Here is a 14,865-nt window from a genome sequence, read left to right as displayed (position 1 = left end):
ACCTATGAACAGAGAATGCATGTGCAAGAAGATTGACATTCTCTACTACAGCTCATGTCCTACAGTTCCAATACACTTTCTAGAGTTAAACAGTACACAGCTTATAGCAATATATTTTCTAACTAATAGCATATTGCCTTGGATTCAGAGAAAATATTATGGCTCCATTCTATATGCTTTATTAATACCTAGGTTGAGACCAGAGCCTGCCTCCCGACCAGTATAAGATGCTCCTCTTCTAATCTTAGTGCCATGTCAATGCCAGACATTAAAGTACTTTAGGATGAAGCTCTCTATGTAAATAAATTATATTATATGACTGTGATTAGACACTTTATGCAGAAAACAGACTATTGTTCCTGAGAGGAAATATTTAAAACCAAAATGAAAGCCTTCCTGAGCAACCTGCATGATGATGAACACAAGCTGAAGAAACATATGCAGTTACCAGGACCAAAAGAATCATCAGTCAGATCACATAATGTCCTCAGGTTTGCTGCTATTAACTGTGTTGCAAGGCATCCCAGGCCTATTCAAATATGTACTTCTTTTCCAGTCCCTCAAGCCGACCCACTGAGACAAACTCCATCATAGCCCAGAGAGCCCCCAGGTGCCTGAAGGACTCTGCAGAACAGCCAGCTAATATCTGAGCTGATTCCTACTGTGCTGTACCAAAGCTTTCAAGAAGGTCAATAAAGCTGAAAGGAGGAAAGTGAAAGGCAGGATATTTCACAGTAACAAGACATGATTAATATTAAGAGGTGATATTGTAGAAGAAACACAAGGCTTATTACACAGGTTGTCAAAGTAAGCTGTGTCTTGGTTTCCTCTTCCTCTCTAGCCCTGTTTGTTAACTCTATCAAAAGCAACTATACTAGAATAGAGTTGCTCATATAGCTGCCCTGGTATAACTATACTGAAAATGATGATAATGCTAATTTCCCATATTCCTCAAGGGAAATATGCTACACTGACAAAAGCACCTCTAAGACTGTTTAAAACAGTTGTGGTATTTACTGCAAGGCATCTACAGCATTGTTGAAAGTTATATTCTTACCCAGCTGTACTTAATGTTAACGTAGAGCTGGCTTGACAAGCCAAAAAATGTGCAGAATTTACATTTGTGAATTTACTGGGAGAAAATAGGTGAAGTTGTCCAAACTCCGTCTAGCTCTGGGAGAGGACTGACAGGAAATCAGAGAACTTATTTCAATAAAAAGACAGGAAAGAGTGAGCAAATTCTTTCCAAAGAAACAGCTTGTAGCGAGCCTCTGAGAAGTCTATATTCTTATCCTATTAAAACAAACAAACAAACAAACAAACAAACTAACTAATCTCCAAGCCCAACTCTCTAAGCAAAGGAACAGAAAACACCACCTGTCTTCAAGACAAATCTAGGCATTGCATAGTCATGATGTGCTAGGCTTATGAACATTGTCATTCTTAGTACAAAGAAGATAATGAAAAATATTTTTGCCGTGTCATATTAGCCAACTACATTTTTGAGCCCGAGATAACCTAGTAAATGTGCATTTTCAATATGCTATCTCTTTTTGCTTACTAGTTTGTTTCTGTTAAACCATGATGTTTAAAAAAAATCACAGAAATCTTGGAAGTCTGTTTAATACCACTGCTTTTTGAACAGCAACACTCAGGAATTCCAGGCCAAATGAGTCTCAGGCTCTGTAAAGTGGCTGAACATACTTTTTAACTATAAGAATACCATAGCTTTTTTCTAGTTTTCAGTAAGGCCCATTTTCTACCAAACAGAGTTTGTATAGGAAGTTATGTATGACACCACCCATCCATAATCACAAATTATAAAACATAACATAGGGTTTTTTCCACATTGTTTTTCTAGAATAACTGTTAGTTACTAGGAGGTCTTGAACAGTTCCCACTGATTTTGTGTGGGATAGCAATACCCAGTTGTATCCACATCTGGAGCAGGCCGACACACTACATAAAATTGCTTAGATTTCTACACAGACTCCGATTCGATCTTTTGCATCTTCTCTGAGCGATTCAACTTGGAGAACTGGCCTGATTATATAATTATAAGCAATGACATGTAACCGTTTCACGGGGCTAGAAGCCATTGCAAACTATTTGTACTGTATGCATGCAAATCAGCTTCAGTTCGAGGTAGTCTGGGAGAAGTTTGAGGGGAATTTCCCTGCTTTATGTAATCATTGTTATTTCTTAGCTTCCTCTATTCACAGAGCCAGGAGACATAGGCTTGACACTGCTGGTAGTTTCTCAAACTCAATTTGAAAGCAAAGATAATGTGCTCAGTGACCTACAGCAGTCCTGTAGCTTTTGGTAAATCCTGAGATGCTGGTGCAATGATAACCAGAATGAAGGAGACCTGAAGGAGAAGTAGGGGAATAACTCAGACTTCACTTGCTGGCATACTTTGAAAATGGTCAGCAGCCAGGAAGATCTGTGGTTTATCCCTCAGCTATAATTCTGGCCTACCCAGAGCCCTGATTTCTCAATTCTCAATCCACACAGAGCGACACACCTCATACATGATGGGCACTGTCAGTTCAGTCTCCAGTCAGCGTTACTCCAGGGCAATTACAAGGCCCCTGCAGACCAGACTGCAAGCACACAGATTTGGCTGCCCTCACCTTCCCATGTGGAGGTGAGGAACAACATTCGTCTTACTATGTGTTCAGGTGTATCCAGTCCAGTCCCACTACAGATATTCAATGAAATGACAGGCTGGACAGGCAGAAGCTTCAAGGCAAGTAGGAGAAACCCTCTATCTCTTAGCAGCCCACAAACAGCTATGTGCTACTCAGGCCACACTGCTTCTGACACCCAGGTAAGCCTGCTCAGGGCTGAGTATTTCTCCCTACCCAGTGTATCATGCTGTACATGTTGTGGTATTATTATCCAAACTGGAAGATTTATAGTTCAGCAACTATCCAGGTTCTGAGAAACACACTTACTGAAAACCACAGCTAAGGGAAATACAACAGGTGAAGTAAGCATGGTGGCACTGAGGAGGAAGGAAATGTCCCTGCAGTGCACTGATAAGAGTGTGCTTGATGTATACACTGTGTTCAATCTGCACAATCCGCAACTGGGAAAACACAGGCTAGCTGAAGGAAATTCAGCTCGGAGGCCCTAGGGACTGAACTAGTCTGTTAAAATGCTTTGTTGGTTTTATTTATCACTACTTAATTAGGATGCTTGACCAACACACTGGAAAGATAGTAACTGTTAAATATTCAACAAGCTGACCTTTCAATTACAATATTACAATTCTGAATAAAGTTCATGGAAAGTTTGTCCTTCCTAGGTACTCCAACAAAGCCAAAGGGAACTGGACTGGGCCAAAAAAATAAAAGAGCAGGAAAAAAGTAGGGCAGTACTGCGGAGACCTGCTTAAAAATCCAAGTCTTGCCATGGGCTCATTGAATGGTCTTGGGCAAGTTGTTTCCTGCCCTGTGCTTCAATTTTTCCCATCTGTAAAAAGAGTACAACAATGCTGACCTTCCATGAGATGAATGGCTAAAAAAGCAGTGATACATTATTAATTACTTATTAATATTTCTGAGGAAGAAAAAGCAAAGAGAAGAAGCCATCAATCTTTCAATTTTTTTGGGTTTTTTCAATCCCCATAAAAAATAAAAAAGCACAACCTAATGTGAATTTCACACAACAGAAACTTTTGGTAAGTTATCTTTAAGAAGAAATAGTGGGCACACAATTAAAAGAAAAGTTTAAAGTGAGCAGACACTCAGGAAAATGCTCCAGATGGTGAAATGAGTTAGGCTGCAGAGCAGGCTCTCACAGGAAGCGGTGAAACCCCCATTGTTTGAGACATTTGAAACGGAATTCTTCAAAGTGCTGTTATATACAATACAAGGAACCATTCTGCACTGTCTCAAAGTATAGTGGCACTGGGATGACCTAAGAGAACTATATCTTCCATTTCTCCAATTTTAAGAGGATTTGTGATGCTCCGACAATGGAGAGCTGTAGATTCTTTTATCAATATAGTACCTGAGGAATATCTGCTGGGGAGTAACTACACTGTGTTTTTGCAGGAGATGGATTCATCAGCCTGTAACAGATCTTTCACATTCCTACTTCCTATGTCTGAACGTTGTATGTCAAAGAGGGGAAAAATGCCCCCTCATTCTCTGAGAACTATAGTGTGTATTCCACTATTTATTTCCTTTATTACAATCTAAAGAGAAACTGGGTGGCTTGATTTTTACAAGCACTGGTTTGTGGAAGAAATACCATTATTTTAATGGAACCAAATGAGCAATCATTACACAAATGGCATTATGAGACACAGAACTGATGCTGAAATGTTAAATCCTTGGGTCAAACTCATCAAAATGGGAACTGGCAGTGGCCTACTGGAACATTGGGGTTTCTCCACTCTCAAGATACTACTGCAAACATTTCCCAGTGCTGTTAATGCTGATTCAGCTCCTCTGGAGGTAGCTGTGGAGGGCATCTGACTGCTTCTGTTGTTACTGGCCCAAACTCTTAAGTCCATCTCTGAAATCTAAATTCAGAGCTTTGGGCCAGTTTTATTGATAGAACTTGGTTAACTGCTTGGAGCAGGCAGAGCATTTTTAAAAGAAGCTGGAATTAGAGTTTTAATACCTTCATTTCCTCTTGGTCTCATATCTGCTGGTACACAAAAACACAACACAGATTGTTTCAGTTTGCATATGAGCACTAGTGATCCTGTTTTACTCCATTCACTTGAGCAGGACAGCCATGGAGTGCTCCTATCCCCTCTCAGCTCCTTGGGCAGGAGAACTGCTGCCAGGAGCAGCAGGATGTGCACCCCAGCACGCCTTGCCTGCTGCCCTTGCCGAGGAGTGCTGGCACTGCCTGCATGCTGCCCCTGTTCCTGGCCAGAGACGCAGCAATTTCCTCAGGAATGAGTCACGAACAAAAAACCAAACAGCTATTTAAGAAGGTTTCATCTCTCTCTGCAACTGTCCTGACCAGTATCATATTCCTGACAGTTTATTCTTCAAGAATTTAGCAATCTAAGGTTTCAGTGACTCATGCGATGAACCTTCTGCCCATTTCCTGGAAAGAGTCTTGCGTGGTCCTCTACACCTCCTGCCGTTTTCCTTGAGGGTCTCAGTTCTCACTTCGTTTTCATACAGTTCAGCTTTCCTTCAGTTTTGGGGTGGAGGAGGAAGGCAAAAATATCTTGAGTGCACCCAAATTTACAGTGAAACCAGAAAGTAGTGTGGTGAAAGTAGTGTGGTGAAAGAAACATTTGAAAAACAAAGATGGACACTGAACTAGAGAATGTCTTTTGGAAGTAGTTGCCTCTTGGGCTGAAATCTGGTTAGAAGGAATTGCTCTAGAAAAGTGCTGTATGGTCCAACAAGGTCATGAATTTACCAGGGCTGTACCCCATAAAATGAAAATGAGAAAGATTTGAGGGCTCTCTCAGATCATTGCTTGGGTAGGTGTGACTTACCCTGGGCAAATGCCACCAGTGACAAGCACCCTGACACAAAATAGTGAATGAATTGTGCTGGATGGGAACCAAAGTAACCATTTTACATACTTGGGCCAATCTGAAACACATTTCTGTGCAGAATAAAACTGCTTCCTTTTCCTAATGAAACTTCAAAAGCTGCTCACAAACAGCTTGAAGGATACTTCAGCAAACTCTCCTCTAAGTGGGGCTGTGCTGCACCTACAGCAGACAGCTGCCTGGACATCAGCGATGCCCAAACCATACCTCCTAACCCATACAGAAGTGATACTGCTGTGTGTTTATGCTACAGTTAAAACAGGAGTGGGGGTTTAGTGTTCTTGTTAAAATATTCAGAAATGTGTGAGTGTGAGCCTGGTAACTTCATTTCCAAAGTGTGAAACAGCTCAGCAGCAGTGCCTGTGCACGCTACAGATCTACTCCTTCTATGCCTAACTCAGCAGAGTAAGCATCCTTAGTTAAGTAACTTACACTAACTTGCAGCAGAGATAGTTAAGGAATTTGCAGATCTGTCTGACAGGACCAACATGTCCAGTGTTCTTACAGGATGTTTTCAGTGCTCAGTTATAGCAGTATAACTGGCACGTATACTGGTGTGTGTGCATGTATATGTATGTGTGTATTATTATATACACACACACACACACACACACACATCATATCAGTAAATATACACTGATTTACATCAGAAGTCTTTTCCCCCTAATGGGATATCATACCAGGCCAAAGTTAGCCTGACATTCTTCTTTTTTAAAAACAGTAAACTTCTACAAGCCTTGATTCCAACAGAAATGTTTCCATGATTTATTTTAAGAAGAGAACATTCCCCTGCAGTGCTTACCGCAACCCAAACATTGCAGCACTGTGCAAGAGCATGAGAATCTGAGAGAAAATAGACTTAAAAATCTATTTTCACTGCTTCAGAAGAGAAATAAAAAGAGAAAACAAACAGAAAAAGCAGTGACAAATAAATTGTACTTTAGTGGTGGCTGGAGTGTTATCTGTAGTATGGCTAAGGAGAGTAGACTTGAAGCATGCAGGCTTTTCTAGTGATTTCTACAAGACGTGACTAAGTGTGTGATGGGGACTTGTGGGAGCCATCTACGCTGTAAGATAAAGATTTATTTTTCTTTGGTTCACCCATCCTGCTCCTCACACCTTGCCTTTCACATCTGAGAAACTGAACAGCAGACTAGAAGAAATTACCCCAATGTTTTCAAATCTAGAAAATTATTTGAATCTTGGGCAAGCTATGCAGAGAACAAATTCCTCATTGGTGGGAGAGCACTTAGATACTTGAAAGTAATGGGAAGGGTCCTGCTTCTAAACATCTGGAGCCCTCTGTTCTACAGAAAGAGGCAGTAGCCCTCAGTGCTACTGTTTGTTACTTTGCTCAAATTTGCAAAAACCAGGAAGCATTAGATGGTAAAAAGCAGCATATGTTAGGAGAAAGAACTAATCAGCCAGCACATAGTTTCCTGACATAACTACTGACTGCACGCACACACACATGCATGAAGACATGCACACGGAGCACACAGTGCCTCAGTCTGAAAGATCTGTGCACTGAAGACAGAGAAAAAAGTGAGTGAAGCCTGCCCAAAAGAGACCATAAAGACCGATCTTGTGGCAGATTAGTGATTTCACCAGAAAGTTTTTGGAAGCCATAAACAGGAAATGGTTAAGTAAAAGCAGGTGGAGCATGCTGACTGTAGGAACAATGCAGGAAATTGCTGAGCATCTGAATGGATGCAAAAAAACTGCTCTTCTGCTCAGGCCTTGGCAGTCACTGTACACCCACTCTGCCTTCACTTGGTCCTCCCTCTCTACCTTTATGTCCCCAAGCTACAAAGTCTCAAAGTCTGCAAAAACCTTTTGCTTGAGTAATCTGCTCTCCTTGAATTTTGGAACCAGTTCAGGAGAGTCAGGAGGTTCTGCTTGGAAGGCAAGAAACAAGAGGGACTCACCTACTTTGACAAGAATGAGTCAGAAACACCCAGCAGTACCCACTGCCTGCCAGGAGTTTCAGGTCTGAGGAGCCAGAACAGCTCCTCTGGCTACTGCCCCAAGTGTTGAATTCCCAAGTGTATTTAGTAGAACAGTCCATTAGACAAACATTACTCCTATGGCCCCTTCTATTCAAGGGGGCTCCCAAAGTGCTAAGCCATAGGGATCATTCTCCATCTCTACTGAAACACAGTCCCTTCTGGGACAAAGCACTGCAGCTGTTTAATAGCTCACAGCAACAGCACACAAGCAGATGGAAAAGAAAGTGAAATGTGCAAGAGGCAATTTTTCCACTTTCCTTCTAACCTTTCCTCTCTTCTCCTTGTCCACAGCCATTTGTGCCAATTCCAAACTACTCCAGATGTGTGTCTTTCCCACCAGTATCTGCAGAGACTTGGCTCTGGAGACAGGGATCTGCTTGCCAACGTGCAGACTTCCCAGTGCTTTCAAGACCCAAGGGTCAAATTCCTGCTGCCACACTCTCATCCCTGGCTGTGCTGCCAGATGTGCTGCAGGATGGAGGGCAGACATGCTGGTAAGGAACAATTCTGCTTTCTTCTAGATGAGTATGGTGTTGATATAAAATTGCTTAACATAGACAAGACACTCTTGCCTTCACAGTATACTAAAAGTCACATTAATGCTCTGAGAAATGTTAAGAAAGAAGTACATAGATGGTAAAGCTCTGTTGGCAAACTCTGTCTGAGATATTTCTCCTCCATGTACATTAAAAAAAACCTGTTTCTTCTTACATTCTGAGCAAAGAAAGCACTAATGGCAAATGGACTTCTATGGAGTTATAACTGCACAAACAAAAAGTTTTTTTCTGGCAGAGAAATCTTGTAAGGAAATCCTGCTCTTTTTTGACATTGTTATTTTGGCAAAATTTACCAGGTGTTACTGGGAGTTCAAACTTTAACTCATTTTCTGCATCTTTTAAAACAGAGAGTTACTATATACAACCTAACACTTTTAAAGTTCAAACTCTTAAATCCTAGTCTAGACAGGGCCTTTGGGAGTTAGGCTTAAACTCACCCTGAGCAGTCTCCCATATCCCACACTTCTGCCCAGTCCATACCTTCCTGGGAATGTCCTGAGAACAGTTGTGTGTCCAGCACTCCATACTGCTCTCCCCATGGGAGGAAAGACGTGGCACTGCCAAGCAAAGGTTGGTGTGACACCTTCTGCCAGTGCCACCACACTTGTGTAAGATGCCACGGGACATAAGTGGACAGAGAGGATGTGTGTTATCAACTTCAGGTGGATGGCAGGCCAACTTCAGGTAGGTAAACCTTGACACTGACTTTTGGGACAAAACAGTCTGTGATTCATACAAATCTAAGAAACAGAGAGAAAATAATTGGAATGAGCTGAACAAAAATAAACAGGTGCCTCTTTCCTGTTCCTTTCACAGTTTTAGCTTCCCTGCACCCTTACTCACATTTTTTTTTGCACTTAAGTAGTTGAGAAAAACAGCAGGAATGAGGTTCCTGGTATAATTACAGTTTGCTGAGAAAGTCACAGCCCACAGCAGTGATTCCTTTAGTGCTAGAGACAGATGTTGCTGAAGTCTAATCACAGTCTTCCCACTAACCAGGTCCTGAGTCTAATCTGTCATCAGCTGTGAGGCCGCTGGCTCCCGCCATGTGTGTGAACCCAAGCTGCTCTGTTCTTTCCTCTCCCCTCATCCAGAGCCAGGCAGTGCCAGAAGGAGGGCATGTTTGCATTCACTCCTTGCTCTCAGTTACAGTGATACTGCAACTTCAATGTGCTGCTTATCTCTCCTCCATACCTAGTATCAAAGCCTTGCTGGAAAGGGCTCAAGTGGTTGTTTTCAACCTAACAGTGCATAGTGACTGCAGTTCAAAAATACAACTTGAGATAAGGTGAAGGAGAGGTTTAATAAGAATGGCCTATAGCTAATTCGTCCTTCCAAAATGCATGGTATTTTCTGCTTACTAAGAGGACAAGGCTGCACTCAGTGATGGGTCACATATGTTAATTCCATATGTTAATATTAACATATTAAATTCCATATGTTAATAACAACAAGACCCAAAAGTGTATGAGTGCTGATGAGCACAGAAGTAGGAGGAAGAGAGCAAAGCAGAGCTGGGTGTATTGAGAAAGGTCAGGAACAAATATCTCCTACGTGCTACACGTAGATGCCATTGCCACAAAATGTTTTGTAGCTGACATTCAAAGATTATTGAGCCACAAAGAGCATCAGGCCACATCTTTGAACTTCTCTGTCCTGGTGAAAGAATCTTGAAAACCAACAGATCTCATCAGTTCAGCAGTGCCCCTGTGCAAGCAAAAGCCACTGTAGTACTTCAAAAGATTAAAGATTAAAATCTTTAGATTGGATTCTGGTCATAGAAGGAAACTGGCTGGAGAAGTCTATTTCAAAGGCACATTACTGCAGCACAATGAACCAGTGAGAACTGGGGAAGTCCTTAAGCTGTTACCCACCTTTCAGCACCTGTACAGATAACAAGTGCCCTGACGTAGCAGGGGAGATGTTAGGTGGGGAGGCATAGACTAAACAGCTGTGTTTTGCATAAGCAGCTCTCAAGCAAGGCATAAGGGAACTGAGTAGGTCATTATTTCTGATCAGAAGAAAAAGCATATTAAACGAGGTGACTTTCTGAAGCAGACTGTGGCCAACTCAATTTCTTCGTGTTTAGCTTTTTCTGAATCTGCACACTGTAGCTGGGCACACACTGTAATACTCACCAGATCTCTGCAGTAAAGGTGCACAGGGCAGTATCTCAGCCACTGACTGAGGGAAACAGAGTACAGCATGATGTGTCAGAGAGGGGGAAGAAGTGACTCATACAGGAAGAAAAACAAAGCAAAGATGAGCATAGAGCATAAGAGAAGTGGCAGACTGATGGCTGTAAATCAGTTTTCTTGCACTCAGAAGGGTGGGTATTACAATGACAGAAGCTGCGCTTGACATTAATGGAAGTCCAAGGAAGTTTGATTAAGATTAAATGGCAGTCACAGGCCAACACAGAAAAGAGGCTTTAAGGCTAAAATCAAAGACAGGAAGTGACTAAGTAGGTCAGAAGCTGTGGGTAGTGAGCTGCATAGATTAAGTGAGACTTGGAGCAACTGAGTTAGCTCTGCTAAGTGATAACACAATGTCACCAAGTTTAACAAATCTGACTCTGAAATCACCTTCAAGGCCTTGATAGCAAATCAGAGATTGCTGAGTCCTAACTGTATCTACATCAGAGCAGATATTGTAAGTGTTTTAACAAGAGATCGGTTTTACAGTCACTTCTTGACCCTGCCAAGCTTCCTGTAAATAGAATGCTGTTTTGTCTGAACAGTATTTCTTCTTGAGGAGCTGGGAAAAATGAACAGACTAATAGAAACTGTGAGACTGAGAAGGGCTGCTACTGCAGGTTGAAAGAACAGATGCAGTGGAGAAACTTCTATCCACTCCTCAACTCAGTAAGTCTTTGATTCAAGAGCTTTGTTCACGTCCAGGGCAGCCGGAAGAGAACAGTCACCTTGTATTTTTGTACCTGATGAGAAAACTCTAGATTGTATGTGTGCACTGGGACAGTTCAATGTGTGTCTATTCTGACTTCAAAGAGGCTTTCAGTGCCCTTTGAGATGTAGGGTGTGAGGAAGGGTGAGAACTGCTAAAGCTAGCCCCATCCTCATTAAATCTTTGCCCTCTCTGGAGCAAGCATGCAAGTGGAGAGAATAGATGATATGCATGAGCAACTGAGCATCTGTGATCTCATGACCTTTGACTGTTGTATTATGGGAAATGTATTCTCTGGTTGCTATGCTTTTCTAATTCATTTGTATTTTCCTTCAGTGACTCCCTTGTATTTTCTTTGGTGCTCCTGTGTAACGGTTTCAAGGAACTACAGATATCTCCAAGTTAGGCATGCATTCAATAGCTTTAATTAAATGTTTGTGGGTATCCCACAGTAAAGCAAGGGAAAGGGAGAGCAAACAGTTTTGTACTCACTTGTACCTATCCCTTCTGAGCCCTGACTTGGGTGGAGGCATCTGCACCATTGCCATTTAAACCTGTTTCTACGCTATTGTGAAACGAAGGGCATCAGGTCCTGCTGCTCTGCATGTAAGCACTTCAGGCATTTCACTCTCATTAAAAAGCTACAGACCACCTGTGAAAGGTACAATGTGAAGATGTTTTAGACTAGGCCAGAAGAAATAAAAAATAGGCTAGGGGAGACATTTCTTTACTCCATTTACAAAAATTGAAGACTAAGATTAAAAATATCCTTAACCATTTCTTAAAATACACTGATGCTATCAGAAGAGTAGCATAAAACCAAAGATTTTGGTCTTCTTCAATATTTTCCTTCAATGTGAAATTAATATTTTCTGTTCTCTCAGTCACTGGCACAATCTCACTCTTGATTCCACCCTCCAGAATGAATTATTGTTATTATTATTATAATTAATGATGGGAATATTTGCTTCTTTTACAAGTAGTTAACAGAATTTTTTTAATGTATAGAAGAAAGCTGCAAAGAAATTTGTTTCCATTTCAGGCTTTAAAAACAAATATACATAAGGCAAATGAAATTTGGAAGGGGAACATTCATCATGCGAAGATGGAGGAATAAGAGACAGGACACAAAGGTTATTGGTTAGTTCTTAGAGCCAAATACAACACAATTTTACTGCACATAAAGTAGTGAATCTGTCTAGAGGAATAATCTTTCTCTTGTAGGATATGGAATAGTTAGCAATATCTGCAAAGATAACTAAGAGGCCTAACACTAATGATTATTGCTAATATGTAGTAGTAGTATAAAGCACTTATCTTGAGCTTTTCAATGACTGGCATGACTATAATTTCAGAGTTGATACAAACTAATTTAAAACCACTTTGGCAGAGCTGGACATTTTTTATTGCAAATCCATCCATTATTTTCTAGTGGCTCCCAGAGACAACATTCATCAGAAAATACAAGAATAATTGTAAGGCTAGAAAGAAAAAATAAAGGCCAGTTTGATGGAGAATAAAGAACCCATACTTCTAACTGACCTTGGTTATTTCCCCACACTGAGGCCAGAGGCACTGCCAGTCTGACATGCTGGACTTGGGCAGAAGTTGAGTAGAGCCGGGGCTGGCTTAGGTTTGCTGGAGCTTGAGCAGGAGTGAATTTTTAGGAGGGAACAGAAAGCATGGGTTGTTTCCCTCACGCAGCAAGGCACAAACAACAACAGGGTTATCTGAGAAGATTGAGAACTGCTGACATAAGAAACAGGAACTGGCATCTGCGAAGAAGAGTAAGAGTGGGATGAAACACCATCTTACAAAGCAAAGGAGGAAATCAGAAGGCCAGGGAAGAGCTAAAATTTTGAGCAGCTAACAAATGCTGACAAAGATTTTTTTCCTCAAGGGTCTGATCCTGAGCACATTCAGGCCAACTTGAATATTCCTACCAGGGTTTTTGAAATACTCTTAGTGAAGATTTCTACTCTTTGCCCCTCTCTTAAGCTGTAGTCTGTTTCCACCGTATCTTCAGAATATGTTTCTCAAAAACACACCTAGTTTTGATGATGGCTGAGAATAAAGAAGGTTTATTCTGAGAGTTGTGTGAAGAAAGATCTGCACTTCACCCCCCTTCATCTCTGCCATGCCTGTCTGATGCCTTTATTACAGCCTGTCAGTTTGGATGGCCCAGTGACTGTAGCAAGGTGCAGGGCAGTGGTGCACAGAAGGCACACAGCTTGGCCATTTTTGGGTTTCCTACTCTGATAATGAAAGAGTTTGATTTTTGTTGTTTGCTTTTCTGAGTTATTTACTCAAGCTGCCCTACTCCATGTAAAATCAGACCTGGCAGGTACTCAGGTTTATAAGCTCCACAGCTCTAACAGATTAATTTTTTATTCATTGCCTTAGACTTTTCTGCATGTTATTATTTGCTTAGTACTGTTTATATCTCACCTATCAGTCTTCTAAATGAAATGACTATCAGAATTACTATCTTCACTGTTGCTTCTCTGTTTCCTATTACATTGCAGCTGCAAAACTCTTTCATCAAAACCTAAGTTACTCTTTTGTTTTCTACCCTACTAGGTACTCAAGGGACTATTTCTGTCCTTCTCCTCTAGCAGTGGCAGCTGATTTACATCACCAAGGCTAAGGCCAGGAAAATCGATGCCTGATTTTCTCCCAGAGCTGTTTTTATGGACAGCAATTAGTTACTGTTTTCACCACACCGGTCCCAAAAAGACCCAGCCTGTCTAGGACACTAATTAAGGCCCCTAGGGATGTTGGTGCAGTAATCTTAGGCTTTGGGCAACCATAAGTACCTTTAGTCTTCTCTGGTTCTTCATGTTCCATTTCCCTTTAGAAAGTCATACCTTCATTAATTCACCAAATATGTGAACAACTTGAAGTTAAAGATAAAAGTTCCGTGCAATCCCTCTACCATGGTACCTAAAAAGTACAGTTTACCGACAAATGCTCCCCCAAATTTTCTGGTTTTGTGTGATAAGGAGAGGGAATTGAAAGAGAAGAAGATAGTGATTAGTGACTTCTTTATAACTTTTTAAATTAGCTTCTCCTAAAAGTAGTTTGGTTCCTCCACAATATAAAAAAAATCCTTTCCTTGACATGAAAACAGTTGCAAATGATGTAGCAGAGCTATCTGTACACTGTGAATGCAGTGTTCACACTGCCTGTCACCCCATCAACACCCCAAACAGATTGAGAAACAAGAGACAGGTTGAAAAATGAGTATAAATACTCTGCATGGAGCTAGTAAGACAGCAAAGTCACAACGGGGGAAAGGAGAACATCAAAAGTTAATCTCAGGTGTAATACCTCAGAGGCCAGATGCATGTTGTGAGAGGTGTTGTTCTGTTAATACTTACAATTTGTTTTCCCTCTGTGAACTTTAAGGTAGGCCTTAGCCAGTGAAAGCTGAATTCTCTGTAGATGCTTTGTACTACCTGTTGTTGTCTTTCCAAGTTTCTTATTCAACAGCACATTTTTTCCCGTGTTTTCAAATGCTTGCTGGAGTCTTAAGACATTTTAAACCTAACAATAAAACACCTGCATTTTATTAAGACTTGAGACTTAAGTTCCACCTCCCTCAATTTTACTGCAGTGTTGCCATTACTCAGGTTAACCCTTTCATAGTCAGTTTTGCTGTCAAAGTGAAGTTACATGTCTGCTACATAGAGCCAAATTCCACCCTTCTTTACTATACTTGGAGGAAAAGAAAACCAGCTCTGAGAAAGACCCAGAGAGCTCCATCCCATGCTGTCTGGCAAAGGGTGCAGAATCCCTAAGCCATAGCTGCAGAGGCTACACCCTCCACAGAAGCACAACTGCCCTGGAATAACATGTC

General features: G+C 41.2%; 1 protein-coding gene across 6 annotated transcripts in view; it reads right to left on the bottom strand.

The window, feature by feature from the left end:
* Window positions 1-14,865, bottom strand: part of RAD51B (RAD51 paralog B) — a 411,052-nt gene that overhangs the window by 10,929 nt on the left and 385,258 nt on the right. The gene's annotated exons all lie outside the window — the stretch shown is intronic.

This window comes from Lichenostomus cassidix, chromosome 5, assembly GCF_008360975.1.
Source record: "Lichenostomus cassidix isolate B80296 chromosome 5, HeHo_3.0, whole genome shotgun sequence".
In the NCBI taxonomy this organism is placed as follows: Eukaryota; Metazoa; Chordata; class Aves; order Passeriformes; family Meliphagidae; genus Lichenostomus; species Lichenostomus cassidix.
The sequence above is the reverse complement of the archived record's forward strand: the minus strand, read 5'-3'. Positions and strand labels throughout refer to the sequence as shown.